Here is a 15,488-nt window from a genome sequence, read left to right on the forward strand (position 1 = left end):
GTAAGCGCATAGGCTTTGCGCCTGCGCTTGAGGTTGTTACGGTTTGAGGGTTCTGGTTTGGTTTCTGTTGGTTCAGGGACAGTCTTGGTGGGTTTGGTCTTCTCAGATCCCCGCAGGAACAGGGTTCCTGCTCTGACATGGTTGTCGCTGAGCACAGCGGCCAACTCGATGGCGTCAGAGAGGGTTACTGGGTTTTTGGCCCATACAGAATCTTGAATTTCCATGGGGAGACCCCCAAGGAATTTCTCTATGGCTCGGCGGGAAGGGGTAACAAGGTGAGGGACCAGCAAACTTAGTTCATGGAAGCGCGTCGCGTACTCGCGCGCTTCACCGCTGTATTGCTTAAGATTCCAAAATTCTTCCTCCAGGCGCTTAACTTCGTTGGGAGGGCAGAATTCTCGCGTCAGAATTTCCTTAAATTCCTCCCAGAGCATGCTGGAAGCAGCTTCTGCGCCACGCGCATGAGCTACTCCATTCCACCATGTAAGCGCTCTAGATTCCAAGACACTGGAAGCATATAGGGTTCGTCTGTCTGAGGGGCATTGGGTGTGGAGGAAAGTGTTTTCTATTTTCTCAAGCCATTGGAGCATCACGGTGGCTCCTTCAAGCCCTGTGAACTTTGGAGGGTTACCCGCGTTAAAGGACTTAATGTTGTAACCAGAGGTGTTGGTATTGTTTTGGCTCAAAGCTTGGGCTATTGCGGCGGCCATTTCCTGGGAACGTTGCTGCGAGCGTCTGTGCGCGGCTTCTTTCTTCTTGAGATGGCGAGCTGATAGCGGAGGCATTCTATAAAAGTTTTAATTTTAGTTAATATCTTGGTTTTAGCGCAAAGTATAACCTCGAAAAGCTTGGTTTCACGGAGTCAGTTACTGTCAAAAGTTAAAGTAAAATAAATGACCCTAAATGCAGACTTAATAAAGGTAACGAATTCGAATCAAGAATCGACAATTCATGTATCACCATGACTTTCCGAATTCCCAATTTAAAATATACGAGCAAACGAGTATTAGGGATTGACGATTCATGTATCACCATGGCTTTTCAATCTTCAATACAAAACATACAAGAAAATGAGTATTGGAGGTTGACAATTCATGTATCACCATGACTTTTCAAGTCTCCAACCTCAGAACATAATCGTAGATGGAAATTGAAAATCAACTATTCATGTATCACCATGACTTTTCGGATTTTTCAAATCCAACAAACGAATATGTAAGAAAAATAAAAAAAAAATCGAAATTCAACAAAAATCGAAATATCGCGGAATAAAACATAAAATCATATACTGCGCAAGCGCGAGCATATTCATAAATAACGAGTAATTAACAATAAGCGTGCAAACATGAGATTTCTCTCATGCGCGAGAAGGGACTCTTAGGTATTCTAGGCCGTTACGTCTAACCACCTATCCTAAAGTCAACGAGCTCTGATACCAATCTGTAACACCCCGACCAAAGGCGGATTATACATCGGGGCGCCACATATTGTTTCATTACTCGTGACACTATTGGGTGTCAATATTTAATAAATACATTCATTCGCGCACGCGCAGGGTAGACACAAGGTAACATAAATCATCATAAGTCAATATATTATAAATCATAATATTCGAACAGCAAAAACTTGTCTTGATACATTTTAATCTAGGTCCAAAATAAAGAAAACTTCCTACGTGTCCACAAGCTCCAAAACAGCTACTGCAAACCTGAACATGTGTTAAAATAAACGTCAAACACTTGCGTGTTGGTGAGAAATCAAGTTTAATACAATACATAGATAACCATAAATCTGCGCGCAACACGTGTATGTCTGGTGTTTAACAAGGGTGCAATCAGATTGTGATCAAGCCTAAATAGATCATATCTCATAGTTCATAGTTCAATCCGTGCTCCCAATTGAGCACAAAAACAAGAAAACATCTGTGCAAGTGTAAACAAAGAAAACCGTAAACGATAGGTCTCCCGTGTTCATCTAATGGATCCATGAAAACTTCGGAATAGGCCGAACAAAGCGGTTAATGATACACACATACAAATAACAGCCAAGTAAACGTCCTCAACACATGGGATACTGCGCGACTAAAGTTTATAAACAAGTTTAAGACTCAAGTTTGTACGAACACATGAACATCCCAAAACATTAAAAATAAAAAGGGATTAGGTACGAGATTACTCACTTGATGAACGATGCGGTGAAAGATAATGCAAGAACCAACTTTAAACAAGCACAAGTTAACCTATAATTAAAGATTATTGTTTTAATGATTTGTTTTAAGTCTTGATTACAAGTTAGCATAATTAATAAGTAAGTTATTATATATATTATATATTACCGGAAAAGCAGGGCAGAACAGGGAGGAATACGGAGGCAATGAGAGAGACGGCAGAGGACAAGGAAGAACAGGAGAGATTAAGTGCTTGTGTGTGTAGTGTTAGGAAAAATAATACTATTATTTATAGGGAAACCCTAGGAGACATGAATCCAGAAAAAGGGGAAAAGATTCCAAGACAAACAGAACAAGACAAAACAAAAGATAACAAAAGATATCAAAAGCAAGTTCAGAAAAGTAAAAGATATCAAAAGATATGGCAGCAGGGAAAAAGAGAAAAAGGCTGACAGGGAACAGTAAAAAGGCATGGGCGGGTCAGAAAAAGGTACTGGTCAAGCATGGAAAAAGCAGATCTCCAAAGATAATGTCAGTCACTTTTTCTGCCAACCAATGGGGTTGGTGCGCATGCTGCGCCAAAAGTGGCTTTTCAGACATAAGATAGGTCAGGTCAACAGCACAGAAGATAAGACAACACAAAAGCAAACGGCTAGATTAAACAGAAGAAAACTCAAAGGGTTTAGCGCGAGAAGGCTAAGGCGCGCCGCGGGAAGAATCACATTTCTTAGCGCGCCGCGAGAGGAACTAAAATTCCTAGCGCGCCGCGGGAAGAACTATAATTCTTCGCGCGTCGAGGGATGAACTACGATTCTTAGCGCGCTGCGAGAAGAACTACAAATCCTTAGCGCGTCGCGGGAAGAACTACCGTTCTTCGCGCGCTGCGAGAAGAATTACAATTCTTAGCGCGCTGCGAGAAGAGTTCGTCTCGCGTATCGCTGGAACAGATGGTCTTCACGCAAGCTTCCTTGTAAGGAGTCTGGCGCGTGGAGCTGCGCAGACAACCTTAGGCGGGAAGGAACAAAGGACAAGCAAAGAGTTAGAAGAAAAAGAGGGAAACAAGGCGTAAGGGCGGGACGGCGACAAGAGGGAAAAGAAGGCGGAAAGAGAGAAGGACGGGACGGCGGAAAGAAAGAGAGAGAGAGGCGGGAAGGAAAATATATTATTATTATTAAAAGTAAAATATAAGTATAAATAAATATTAAATCATAAAAGAAAGAGATCGGGTCAGAGAAACGGGTACCTGGGTCGGGTCGGATCGGGGCAGATGTCACAGAGACCTCCTTATATAGAGTCTCATGGCCACCATCATGGTACCCTAATGGGCCTAGCCCAGTTAGGGTTACCTCCACAAAACCCCCTCGGCCCAATAACATCGTATTAGTCCATGTAATGAAATAAGCCAAACATAATAGATTTAGGGTCGTAGAACCGGGTTTTAGTACCATACCCCTACAGGTAGTTCAGATTCAGGTTTTTTTTCGGGTTGGGTCAATCGGATTTCGAGTATCTTAGCTAAAAAACAAACAAAGTTTAAAAAAACTACTAACACTAAAACAAAAGCTAACAGTTTCTTTTCCCCTCGTAACGTAAATAACCAATAACAAAACAAAAATAACATGGTAAAACAATTTATAAAAGAGTAAAATTTTACAAAGTCTAGTCCTAACAAACAATACTAATATAATCGTCTTCAATATGTCATGATTATGGTGTTCGATTATAGTTACATTTAATCACAATTCGAAAACATTAATAAACAATAAGCAGTATATCCATAATAGATGGAATAACAACATTCAATATAGGCCTAATATCATTTGGTTTTAAAATTAAAAGTTTATTTAGGTTAACCCAAAACCCATAATTCAGACCCAAGAACCAACCCGAATTAATTTGGTTCAGGTTCGAGTTTATCATGTTTGGTTAATTCTAGTACGGGTACAGGTTTTCAATACTCTTGTATCGAATCATGCGAAATCCATATTAACAGGGGGTTATTGGTAAATATGAAAAACAAGTAAGGGTATATTCGTAACTTTCTTCCTACCAGACACCAACAACACTTCAATGGAGTTTAACGCCCAAAAAACCAACCAAACCTTAAACACACAGAACGATAAAAACGATGTCGCAGGCATTGTTCTCCGCCGGTCACGTGATCATTCCGGCGTCACGTGCCAATAATAATAATAATATTCACTTACTTCCGAGAACAAACCACTGACGACAGCTGCTGCCTATCAGAAGCAGTAATAATAATTTCTCATTTGATCTCAAATCCGGCAAAGGGTAATTTAGTAATTCACTATCCATTAATTCAATTTATTCTATTCTGTATTCAGTATGAAGATTCTTTGTTTGATAATTATTAATTGCATTTTGAAATTGATATTAATATTGGGCTTAAAGCCTTAAAGTAATTGATGTAATTTGACTATCTATAGTGATTTTGACTTTGGGTAGGTCAAACTTGGACAATTTACCAGGTGTGTGGATGGGTCGGTTCTGTTTTGGGCTAAAACTGAAATGTTGGTTCGGTTCGGTTCAGTTTGGTTTTTTGAGATTTTGAAAACAGTTAGGTTTCGGTTTTAGTTTTGGTTCAGTTTGGTTTTGGGCTAAACCCAACCGAAATGCCAGTTTTTGAGTTTTTGAAAATTGTTTGCTTTCGGATTTTTTGGGTTTTGGTTTGCGTTCAGGTTAAAGCCGAACCAAAAACCAAAATGTCGGTTTTTGAGTTTTTGGAAGCTGTTCGGTTTCGGATTTTACGGTTTTCGGTTTGGGTTCAGTTTTGGTTTTGCAGTTTGAGCTTGAAATTTTGGGCCGAAAAGAATGTTGGCAAAAATTAATTTATGGGGTCTAAATGTTTTTTTTAGTTAATAATTATAGCGGATTATTACACATTTGGCCTAAAATATTTGGATTAAACTATATATTAACTTATTATAAATTACTTTAAATTTGAAATAAAAATCTATAAGTTCAATTCGGTTTTAGTTACTCGCAAAACCGGAACCGAACCAAAAGTTCGTTTTTGCGAAACATAAAACCAAACCGTTGGTTTTTGTTTCGGCTCGGTTTGCCAGTTTCGGATCCATTTTATCGGTTTCATGCACACCCCTGCATCATAATATTGCTATAATGTGTTGCAAAAGTTTAACACCCGAAAACTTATAATTACAGTTCTTATTAGAAATATTTGTATGGTATCACAAATTTTTAGATAGTAAAAGAAACACAGACTAGATCTAGAGTCAATCAGTACTCACTTTGACCATAAAAAGTCAAATATATACTCATTTATAGGGGATAAATGTACTTAAATACCCTTTTTTGGTCTTAATTCTTGGCAGAATGAGTGGATTTCATGAGGTTGAATCGAGCGTTCGGGATTATGAATTGGATCAGTATGGAGTTGTGAACAATGCAGTCTTTGCAAACTACTGTCAACACGGTGAGTGCTTGATGTAACATAATTAGTAGTTATGCATTTACATTTTACATGTTATTATTTCGCATGATGTGAATTATTATTTCGACAGCTCGTCATCAACTTATGGAAAAGATGGGAATCAATATTGATACGATTGCTCGATCTGGTAACGCGGTTGCATTATCAGAATTGTCACTCAAATACCTTGCACCTCTAAGGGTACGCGTTTAAGTTTTAAAAAATATATAAAATATTTAATATGTTGTTTTCTAGGGGTGTGCATAGTTCGGTTTGGGTTAGTTTTGTGCTAAAACCAAACCAAAAACCAATACGTCGTTTTTTGAATATTTGAAAACTGTTCGGTTTCTGTTTTTTCGGTTTTGCCATTTAAGCTTGAAAAGTTTGGGCCGAAAAACTTTTTGGCCCAATATAATGAACTTGGGCCTTAATCATTTTGTTATTTATTAATGAACTGATTATTATACATTTGGGTTTAATTATCTGAGTTACGTTTTTTTATTAAACTCGCACAAATTACTTGAAATATTAAATAAAAAGCAAAAATCAGAATATGAAAATCTATAATTCAGTTTTTCTGGTTTTGTTGCATGCAAAACCAAAACTGATTCGTAAGTTCGGTTTTTAGAAAAACACAAAAGCAAACCGTCGGTTTTTGTGTCGGTTCGATTTATTCGGTTTGGTTTTCTCGGTTTTCTTGGTTTCGTATTGGTTTTTTCGTTTTCCATGCACACCTCTAGGCTGTTTTCTTTGATGGTATACTTGTAAAAACAGATTGGAGATAGATTTATTGTGAGAGTGAGGGTATCCGATACATCGGCTGCTCGTGCATACTTTGAACACTTCATTGTCAAGATCCCAAATGAAGAGGTTACATGATTTTGCTTACTATGATAGTAAATGACAGAAATACCCTTCAGGGATTTTTGTTAGTCTGTTATATTTTTGTTCTGATAATATGTTTTTTTTTGGTGCAGCCCATTTTGGAGGCGCGTGCGACAGTAGTTTGGCTCGATAAAACTTATCGCCCGATGCGTATTCCAGCAGATGTGAGGTCCAAAATTGTGCAGTTTATTCGTCATGACGTGTCCAATTGATGCATCGTGTTAAAAGCATTTGATGAACATTTTTTAGGTATGCGACAGGAGAAATATTATTTTTCGATAAGGTGTAACATTTCTATTGATATAACTATAAAAGTAAGAAAATATAAGATTTTTGTTTTTATTGTTATATTTATATCATGTTATATGTTCTTGGAAGGTTGGCTTGATGAATTAGAAATATGTTTTGAACTTGTGAGGGTGTGATTTTGATTGATCATCTAAAGAAATTTTAAATCTTGATAGTGAGATCTTGAGGTTATAACGGTTTATGTATCGTTAACACGACGTGACTTTTAAATTATTTTTAACTGGTACTAAAATGTTTATAGCAACTATGTATCTATGTGTTTCTAGATTAGTAAAAACTAGTGTTTTTTCCGGCGCGTTGCGCCGATAAAACATGGGCGGTGGTAAAACACAAGCATTGATACGGTAGGTCGACATGAATTCGGTCGGTTTCAGTTACGTGCATTATTGTATCGAAACTAATTGAAAAAAACAAAAAGAATATAACAATTAGGGTGGACCAATGGCGTGGCGTCATTCGGTAAAACTCGAGCATTTGTAAAAACCGACGGTAATCGATCCTGGGCGTTGAGGCGGTTGAGTCTACGCGAATTCAGTCGGTTTTCGTCATGTTCAATAAGGTACTGGAACTAAAAAAAAATCAACATTCGGTCGGTAGTCGGTTTTCGTCATATTCTTTACATTACCGGAACTAAAAAATAATAATAGCATTCGGTCGGTTTTCGTTACGGTACTGGAACTAAAACAAAACGTGGCGAGTCTACGCGAATTAGGTCGGTTTCCGTCGCGTTCGGCACAGTACCGTAACTAAAACAAAATAAAAAAAGAACAAAAACAAAATTCACATTCGGTAGGTTTTCATTACGTTCACTACGGCCGGGAGAAAAAAGCCGCACACACTACCAATAGGATGCCGCAAAGTGGCCCAATCGAGGCTTTGCGGCACCAAACTTCTTAATTATATTATATAATAATTAATGATGAAGAATATAGATATACATTAATCAATAAATTTGTGTTAGAAATAGGGACAAACAGACAAATTCATGAATGAAACTAGAAATTGATAGGCTACCAAATTTAGTTTGGTCTCTAAAAATATAAGCATGTTTGATTCACAAGTTTTTTTTTTTTTTTGGAAAGGTGGTATTTTATATAAATAAAGAAAACAATCCTAGCAAGTAGCTAGATCTACAAAACACAGAACATTAAAAATAAAATAGAGGGTTCTTAAGCCATTCGATCCTAAAAATATTACATTTACGATTTCTACTACTATACCATAAGAACGAGAAATGTAAAATTTCATCAAATAGCGGTTCACATGTTGTTTTAATAAAGAAATTTTAAAGGTCAATTAATTATGAAAAAAAAATGAGTAGAAACAAAGTTACAAATTAGGTATCATATACTATAGAACAATAAGTTTGGTATTTAGATACCATCTAAAAATGTGTAAACAGTAATGTTCAGATTTATTAACAAAGGCAGATTACCCATTTGACATGTCAATTAGGAATGTGCATGGTTTGGGTCGGTTTAGTTTTGGAATAAAACAGAACCAAAAAATAAAATCTTGGTTTCTAGTTTTTAAAAACCATTCGGTTTAGGTTTTTTCAATTTTCTTTGATTCCATTCAATTTCGGTGCTTTTTGGTTTTGCCATTCGAGGTTAAAATATCTGGGTTAAGCTATATATTAAACTATTATAAATTAATATATTACTTAAAGTTAAAAAAAAAATGAGAATCTATAAGTTCGGTTCGGTTTTTTCGGTTTAATTACACGCAAAACCGAAATTGAACAGAAAGTTTGTTTTTTACAAAAACATAAAATCAAACCGTCGATTTTTGTTTTGCTTCTGTTATATCAATTAGTTTTCCCTTGATTTCGGATCAGTTTTTCGGTTTTATACACACCTTTGTATGATTGTATTGGATACTTTTCTAAACATAGGCATACAGATTACCTCGTATCACAAACAAACAAAACATAAAGATTAACATGTCACATATAAAGACAACCTTAGCCTCTTCACAACACTTGCAAAATACAAAATTACAAATCCAACCGTTTATATATGTAACATAAATAAAAACCTTAATTTTTGCAACTAGGTTTTGCCTCCCATTGAAGACCCATAGGTTTTTAAATTATATGTATAAATTATTGGCCCATTTTATTAAAAGCCCACCTGATTAAAAATAATAATACCAGTTATTAATATTAACAAGATCAAAATAGCGTAGAAATTAGAATATTTAGGGTTTGTTTCTTCCTTCGACCAACGAGGCGACTTTGAGATCTTCTGTTTGTTCAACCAGGAAGGCAAACAGCTAAGGAGGTTATTTAATAACTTACTTGTTAATTTATGTAGTTTTTTAATTAACTACTTATTATTCAATTATATGTGTTAACTTTCATATTAGTTTTAAACTTTTAATGTTAAATAATTTCATATTCGTTAATTTTAATATATGTTAACTTTTATTAGTTGATAGTTAATTAGTTATGTTAATATTTTTTTTTAGATATTATTATGTATTCTAAGTCTAAACATTTGTCCAGTAGTCAAAAACATAAAAAGAGAAAAATAGAAGAAACGTTAAGAAATACGACGTTTTTCAAAAGCAACCTCAAATATTTAATATTAAAGAAAAAGATGTATATGTTTATGAAGATCACGAATTACAAAGAGTTAGTCGAGGGTTTTGCTTCCAAAATGCTAAACGAGCATTACGATTCGTTATTTTAGTTAGATCAATTTGCTAATTTTTTTTATTATTATTTAAAAAGAACTTTTGTTATGATTATTATTATTTTTATTATTGTTGTTGTTGTTATATGAGAGTTTTTGAGTGTGTATTTTAGGGCCTTTTGATTTTCATGTCTCGGGCCCTAATTCTTTTTAGTATTTTCAGAGACGGCCCTGAGCAGCTACCAGTATCTACCATGGCGAACGATGGTGACCTGAACTTGAAGCTTGAAGACGATATGAGTTTCACCGAAGTTTGTGTTCATATCTGAAACAGAGCTGCTCGATCAACCAAGTCTTTCGTTCGCGTTCTAGCCTCGGACACCGCGATCATCATAGCTGATCTCGGTGCAGGGATCCTTGAAATAACTATTGCAGTTCTGTATGTGATAGGAGGATTAGCGAAGATGATGATGTTTTTGGTAATGAGTATGATGGAAAAGAGCTGTAAGATGGTGAAAATGGAGGTTCTCGAGATAAAGAAGCCGGCGGAAATTGAGCTCGCTGCGGTGCTGAAAGCCAAATCGGAGGAGGAAGCTGCTGCTGCTGCGTTGAAGGCAAAGGCGGATCAGAAAGCTGCAGAGTCGAAGGCTAAAGCGGATGAGGAGATGAAAGCTTACTGTGAGGAGATGAAGTCTGAAATGTATGCGAAGATTCAAGTCCTTCAAGTTGAAATTGACGAGTTAAAGCGAGGTAAGATGAGTAATTGTTTTTTAATATTTTACTCATTACGCTTTTTATTTATTTATTATTATTATATTTCTTTTTAAACGTGAAATTGCACTAATTTTGTGTGAACCCTCGAGCCGGGTGGGCAAAAGTGAAATTGCACTAATTTTGACGTTATTTTACTAATCTCGTGAAAATAACGTTAAAAGTGACGGGCGGTTAATCAGGCATCATGTAGTGGCGTTGATAGCTGAAAGATAAGGGTACATGCACCGATCAGCTGGTGTCCCGATGATTGAGTGCTATGTGCCTTATGTCCAAGGCTTGATGCAAAACTACTATCGAGCCGGGGGTCTCACCGGAAGCAGCCTCTCTATCCCTATGGGGTAGAGGTAAGGCTGCCTACATCTTACCCTCCTCAGACCCTACCATAGCTTTGCTATTGGTGGGATATACTGAGTACGATGATAATAATATATTTCTTTTTAAACGTGTGTAGAAAAAAAGGATTGAGTGAGGGGCTCTGCTGGTGGTTGGATGGGAGACAAAAGAATAAAGTTGGAGGCTCTGGATAGAAAACGTTTTCGTTATCTTGTTAGTGAAATTTTAGTGAAATAGGATGTTATGTTAGTTTCAAATCATCGGTTATTGTGTATTGAACGTTTTGCTTGATGAACATTAGATTTATGTTATTGTTATCGAGTTTGTTTAACATTTAAAGGCGTTTTAATGTATATGCTCTCATATTTCTTGCAAGTCTTAAATAAAAAGTAGAAGTTAAAGTCAAACTGCAGAAAACTATTATAGTCAACTATTAAGAACCGTAAATGCCAAAAGGTCAAAGTTATGAACGGTTATAGTCAAACTACTAAGAACTGTAAATGTCAAAAATCAAAGTGTTGAACTGTTATAGTCAAACTATTAAGAACCGCCCATGTCAAAACCGTAAAAACCGAACCAGACCGTAAGACTTAAATATAAGAACCTTGAACAAAATAAAATGTGTGACTTGCTTTTTAGTAACATAATTGTTCACGTGTATTTGCATTAACCTAATCCTTATATTTACAGCAACTACTTATGTTTAATGATACTACCAAGTAATTTATGGAGTGAAAATGCAATAATGTTTCTTACACTCATATTATTTTGTGTTCTTTGCATGTTTATACAGGAACATGTAACAGTTCTTTGTGAAATAAGAATAATATGATATCCCACCAGAAAAAAATTTAATGAATTTGAGGTGAAATAAGAAGACAAACGAGCTGGCAGCATCGGCTGCTGGAATTAAGTGGCAAAGTGATGAATCAGATGAATTATGTCCTATAAGTAAATATGATTTTTTTCAAGTGTTATAACTTGTGTTTTGCTTGTACTTGTGGTGAACTATTATGAATATAATTATTATTAGGTTAGGTTTAATGTGTTTTACGAGCATGTTTCTGATGCGACCCGCATTCTTAGAGAATTCAAGGTCCTTCGACTGCTTCAGAATCCAACATTGTAGAAATTAAACATATTATGCTTCTTCCTTGTATAAGAGCGTTCAAAGATATTTATGTGGTTTATGAGTTGGTGGAATTAAACTTGATGTAAAGGTCAGGCGTCTTACTAAGAACTTCATCAAGCTTTTCCTATGCAGTATGCACCAATGTGAGTTAACTTTTTAATTATAATATATATATATATATATATATATATTTACATTTTATGCTACAAAATTAATTTTGGGCTAATAGGCCAATTAATCGGTTAATGGTCAAATCCGGCCAAAATTAATGTTCCCGACGAGATTCCGACCAAAATTAGCGGTTTCCAGTGAGATTCCGACCAAAATTAGCGGTTTCCAGCGAGACTCAAGTCAATTTTCGGCCAAAATGTGTTTATATGTGTAAAAAATTGAAAATTACATATAAAAATGTGTGCATGTATATATATTGAAATTTATACATTTTAGTTCAATCTAATCAATCCCGATTAATCGCTAGTTCTCACCCTCACTGTCCGACTAGTGACTAGCGATTTTTACAACACTGATAACAACTATGTGTCTATGTGTTTATAGATTAGTAAAAATTAGTGAATATGAATACACATTAATCAATAAATTTGTGTTAGAAATAGGGACAATTTGGCATGAAAGAGACAAATTCATGAATGAAACTAGAAATTGATAGGCTACCAAATTTAGTTTGGTCTCTAAAAATATAAACATGTTTGGTTCACACGTTGTTTTAATAAATAAATTTTAAACTTCAATTAATTAGGACAAATTAAAAAAGAAAATGACTAGAAACAAAGTTACAAATTAGGTATCATATACTATAAAACAATAAGTTTGGTATTTAGATATTATCTGAAAATGTATAAACAGTAATGTTCAAATTTAATCACAAAGGCATATTACCCATTTGACATGTCACTTAGGGATGTGCATGGATCAGGTCGGTTTAGTTTTGAAATAAAACATAACCAAAAAAATAAATTTTTGATTTTTCAGTTTTCACAAACCGGGTTTCGATTTTTTCAGTTTTCTTTGGGTACGATTCAATTTTGTTTTGTTTTGTTTTTTTTTTTGCCATTCGGTGTTGAAATATATGGGTTAAAGTTCAAAATAATTTTGAGAAAATGAATCTATAAGTTTGGCATGGTTTCTTCGGTTTTATTACACACAAAACCGAAATTGAAAAGAAAGTTTGGTTTTTACAAAAACATAGAAGCAAACAATTGGTTTTGTTTTTACAAAAAATAAAATTTTGATTTTTGAGTTGTTAAAAACCGTTTGGTTTCGATTTTTTAAGTTTTCTTTGGGTACGATTCAATTTAGTTTTTTTTTTTTTTTTTTGCCATTCGAGGTTGAAACATTTGGGTTAAACTATAGATAAATATTATAAATTACTTAAAGTTCAAAATAATTTAAAAAATTAAATCCATAAGTTCGGTTTGGTTTATTCGGTTTTATTACACGCAAAACCGAAACTGAATAGAGAGTTTGGTTTTTACAAAAACATAAAACCAAACCGTCAGTTTTGTTTTACTTCGGTTGTATCAATTGGTGTTTCTTTGATTTCGGATTAGTTTCTCGGTGTTATGCACACCCCTAAATCGTCCAGTATTATCCGTTTTGCATGATTGTATTGGATACTTTTCTAAACATTGGCATGCAGATAACCTCGTATCACAAACAAACAAAACAAAAAGATTAACATGTCACTCCACCTGGTTACATTGTTACACATATAGACAATCTTACAAAATACAAAACCAACCGCTTACATATGTAACATAAATAAAAACCTTAATTTTTGCAACTAGCTTTTGGTCTTCAAAAGATCTTAAATAACCATTAGAAAAAGGATCAAGTTGTGTTTGTGAATATGGCAAATGAAGAGGTCATGAAGAATAAGGTGATGGTGGCTATTGATGATAGTGAGTATAGCCAACATGCCCTCAATTGGGCACTTAAGACTCTTGGTTCTACCATGGTACATTCGGAAGTTGTTATCTATACTGTCCGAACGCCGGTTGATATCGGCTATTTGTAAGCGTCTTCTTGGGGAAGTAAATATATCTCTTAACCCTTTAGTAAACTCACTTGCATGTTAGTGTAACTAGTTTTTACGCCAACAAGACGCGATATGAGTATGTACATATCAAATTCGTTAGAAAATATATGTTATATACACGAATATTGTTGGTTTTGTTGTAAATAGTTCGTGTCAAACTGACAAACACATTTACCTAAACATGTCGCGTTTCCTTTGAACACATTTACCCTCCCTCCCATGTAAAGCATTTATTTATTTTAATTAAAATTTGGAAAATATATGTTATTAGCAGTGTTGCAAAAATCTCGACTAGGCACCGATTAATCTCTGATTAATCGCTAGTCCCCACTTCACTGATTAATTTTGGGCTGGTCGGCTAATTAATCGGTCAAAGGTTAAATACGGCTAAAATCGGCGGTTTCCGGCTATATTTTTGACCAAAATAAGTTGTTTCCCGCGAAATTCCGACCAAAATCAGTGGTTTTCCGCGAGATTCAAGCAAAAACTAGCGGTTTCCAGTGAGATTCCAGCCAATTTCCGGCCAAAATATGTTTGTGTATGTATAAAACTGAAAATTACATATAAAAATGTGTGGATGTATATATAAAACTGAAAAATATACATTAAACAATTAATATCGATTAATCCGGTTGATCGCTAGTCCCCACCCCACTGTCCGACTACCGACTAACGTTTTTTACAACACTGGTTATTAGGTAATTTATGTTAAAATTCATAAAAGAGAAATGAACCTTAACTTCATAGTGTAAACGTAATTACTTTATATGCACTTCAATTTTTGTTTGTAAATTTTTTTACTTTTGAGCATTAAGATGCAAAAATAATAAAATAAAATTCCGGATTAAACACATCATGCAAAAATTCGTGTCACGTTCATGTTCATGTGCCTATGAAAAAAAGTTCGTGTTTGTGTCATGTTCAACCTGTCAAATATCCACAAACACAACTGATTTAACACCACGTACGTTATAATAACTTCATGTCATTTGTTTACGGTAATTGCAGCAGCCGAGCTGATAAAGGAACTCAAACAAAATGAGAAAAAAGCAGCCATTGATTTGCTTAACAAAGCTAAAGCCACATTTACCGAATACGGGGTTTTAACTTTTAACTTCCATCCCACTATTACTTTTCTCAAAACTACTATTTACAAATACAGTAAATAATATGTCATTACTTGCAGATCACCGCAGAAGGACTCACAGAGGTCGGAGACCCAAAGGTGGCTATATGCAATGCAACGGAAAAACTAAACGTTCTGTTGCTCGTGGTTGGGAGTCATGGCCGCGGGCCTGTGACAAGGTTAGCTTGTGTTTTGTTTATATGATAACTTTTTTGTTACCAATAATTTTATTTTATAATTTATGAACATTTTTTTGTTTTTATTTGGCAGGGCTTTGTTAGGGAGTGTTAGTAATTATTGTGTTAATCATGCTAAGTGTCTGGTTCTTATAGTTAAGAAAGCCGATTGAATCGGTAACTATGTGTGTACGGATTTGGTTCTTATATGTGCATAAATAAGAAATTGCTGAAATATAATATACGTGCTTTCATGTTATGAGTTTTAGGTATATTGGTTTTTATTAATTCCAACTATCGTCTTTTGGTCAATGTCGGTTCCAACTAACGAACTGGCTGTTGGCGGTCTCAACTTTTTAACGGATTTGTTCCCAATGGTCCGCGACTAACAGAATTATAACGTCGTTAGTTGCAGGACGACGGAAAAACATTTTTGGATTAGA

At 35.1% G+C, this 15,488-nt stretch overlaps 1 long non-coding RNA gene and 2 pseudogenes across 3 annotated transcripts; all 3 read left to right on the forward strand.

The window, feature by feature from the left end:
* The first annotated feature begins 4,290 nt into the window (after positions 1–4,290).
* LOC143579547 (acyl-acyl carrier protein thioesterase ATL3, chloroplastic-like) lies at positions 4,291–7,013 on the forward strand (annotated as a pseudogene). The gene is made up of 5 exons (XR_013143485.1): positions 4,291–4,459; positions 5,521–5,621; positions 5,710–5,819; positions 6,393–6,488; positions 6,596–7,013. The product of XR_013143485.1 is annotated as an acyl-acyl carrier protein thioesterase ATL3, chloroplastic-like (transcript).
* A 1,396-nt stretch (positions 7,014–8,409) lies between these two features.
* Positions 8,410–15,253, forward strand: LOC143579549 (uncharacterized; annotated as a pseudogene). Its single transcript, XR_013143487.1, has 5 exons — positions 8,410–8,648; positions 13,256–13,738; positions 14,752–14,843; positions 14,930–15,048; positions 15,140–15,253. The product of XR_013143487.1 is annotated as an uncharacterized LOC143579549 (transcript).
* Positions 9,550–10,843, forward strand: LOC143579548 (uncharacterized). The gene is made up of 2 exons (XR_013143486.1): positions 9,550–10,198; positions 10,674–10,843. It is a non-coding gene; the product is annotated as an uncharacterized LOC143579548 (long non-coding RNA).
* Positions 15,254–15,488: the final 235 nt, after the last annotated feature.

Source organism: Bidens hawaiensis, unplaced genomic scaffold (genome assembly GCF_021521415.1).
Source record: "Bidens hawaiensis isolate Kalapana, Puna unplaced genomic scaffold, B.hawaiensis_p1.1 tig00029870_1, whole genome shotgun sequence".
NCBI classification, from domain to species: Eukaryota; Viridiplantae; Streptophyta; class Magnoliopsida; order Asterales; family Asteraceae; genus Bidens; species Bidens hawaiensis.